Source organism: Grammomys surdaster, unplaced genomic scaffold (genome assembly GCF_004785775.1).
Source record: "Grammomys surdaster isolate TR1022 unplaced genomic scaffold, NIH_TR_1.0 75929, whole genome shotgun sequence".
NCBI classification, from domain to species: domain Eukaryota; kingdom Metazoa; phylum Chordata; class Mammalia; order Rodentia; family Muridae; genus Grammomys; species Grammomys surdaster.
Window position 1 is genome coordinate 1 of NW_021606342.1, and position 2,086 is coordinate 2,086.

Sequence of the window (2,086 nt, forward strand, 5' to 3'; positions counted from 1 at the left end):
GGGGGGCCCGGCTGATAGAAGAAAGCAGGCTGAGGAAGCCATGAGCAAGCCCCACAGTTAGTACCGCACCCTTCATCCTTTATGGCTTCAGCTTCAGTTCCTGCCCTGAGCTCCTTGCATGGTGGACTGTGATCTGAGAGTTACAAGCTGGAATAAAACCTTTCCCTCCAAGGTGCTTCTGATCATGGTACTTTATCATGGCGGTAGAAACAGTAGGTTTTTTTTTTTTTTTTTTTTTTTTTTTTGTGTGTGTGTGTGTGTGCTAATGTAATACTGTTTATTTAACTTCAAAAACATTTCAGCATTCTAAACATACAAAAAATAACAGAATGTTGCAAATTGCGTTTAGGTACAGAGGGTTCTTGAACTTCCATTGATGCAGTAGTTCTTTGCTTTGCTGACAATGATGAGTTCTACAGTTTCTTTAAAAAGTTTAAAATCTACTGCACTTAACTAAGGAAAAAAACTCCAAACACTTCTCATGCCAGCTGACCCCTCTCCCTTTCCACAACTAAGAATGTCAGCAGAATGCTATGCCACTATATACAAAAACAAGACAGCCTGAAGCTAAATGGATGCCCACCGCAGTATCAACAGGTCCAGCCTCACAGTGCACGCCCTGAGCTATGGCCCCCTCCAAAAGGCATCTTCCCCTCACAGCCTCCACACCAAACAAGGAGCATCAAGAACCTGCCTGGGTTGTTTTGTTCTCTTTACAAACTATAGATATGTACAGTTGAAAACTCAGGGTTTCTAGCCAATAACCATATAGTTAACGCTACCTTACGAGTTGAGAACAAAATGCCAGAAACATCTTCAAATGCCTTGTCACACCAACAGCAAAGTGCACTGAGTGAGGAGGACTCAAGAGTGCCTTTTCATTTTAAAAATGTTTGGAGCTATGTACAACTTTGATACAGTTTCAGGGCGCTCTGGACACCCACGGCCACTTCATGTAAACCACTGACACTTTGAGAAACTACAATATGATCGTGATCAAATTTTGTAATTAAACCTAACAAGGGCAATAGACACGACTCAAATAAGAGATGTGTCGATCACAGCGCTCTCCTACTCTAAGGTATTCACAAAGAGACAGAGTTTTTATTCATCTTCCTCCTCTTCATCCTCTTCCTCCTCCTCTTCCTCCTCCTCCTCTTCTTCTTCCACCTTTTTCCGGGCAACTTTAGCAGGACCCTTGGCGCCATCAAACTTTCCTTTAGACTTATAGTCAGCAACATCCTTCTCATACTTCTCCTTCAGCTTTGCTGCCTTGGTAATGTAAGGCTGCTTTTCACTATCACTTAAGTTATTCCACATCTCACCCAGCTTTTTTGCCACATCTCCGATGGAAATGCCAGGGTTTGTGGATTTGATTTTGGGGCGGAATTCCGAGCAGAATAAGAAAAATCCAGACGGAGGTCTTTTAGGGGCATTTGGGTCCTTTTTCTTCTTGCCTCCTTTAGCTGGTCCATAATCTTTCATCTCCCGATCATAGCGTACTTTATCCGCCTTTGCCATTTCATCAAACTTTGATTTTTCTTTGCTAGACATTGTCTTCCACCTCTCAGAGCACTTCTTGGAAAACTCTGCAAAATTGACTGGAACCTCTGGGTTTTTCTTCTTATGTTCTTCCCTGCATGTCTGCACGAAGAAGGCATAAGCAGACATCTTGCCCTTTGGTTTCTTGGGGTCACCTTTAGCCATCCTGACTGTATTGTTCGCTAGTCTGGGCAGCGCAGGGCACGACGCGCGGCTCAGCGCTCCCCAGCCTCGCGCTCGAGAATAGGCTTTTTCTAAAGAAGATCAGTAAATGTTAAACAACTATATGAATAAATACTCAACATGACTAATTATCAAAGAAATGCTGATTAACCTACTTTGAGATGTCAGTTCATCTCTTTAGGACAGCTATTATGAAAAGAAGTTGAATATTCACATGCATAAAGAAGTAAAATTCTTGTGTACTGTGTGCAGCATCAGAAATTACTGTAGTCATTAAGGAAACAGTGTGAAGGCTCCTCATGAAACTAGAAATAGAATTACTTTATGATACAACAATATCACTACTGAGTATGTATCCAAA

The 2,086-nt window shown here is 42.0% G+C and overlaps 1 pseudogene; it reads right to left on the reverse strand.

Moving 5' to 3' along the window:
- Positions 1–681: 681 nt before the first annotated feature.
- Positions 682–1,741, reverse strand: LOC114635264 (annotated as a pseudogene).
- Between the last annotated feature and the right edge of the window lie 345 nt (positions 1,742–2,086).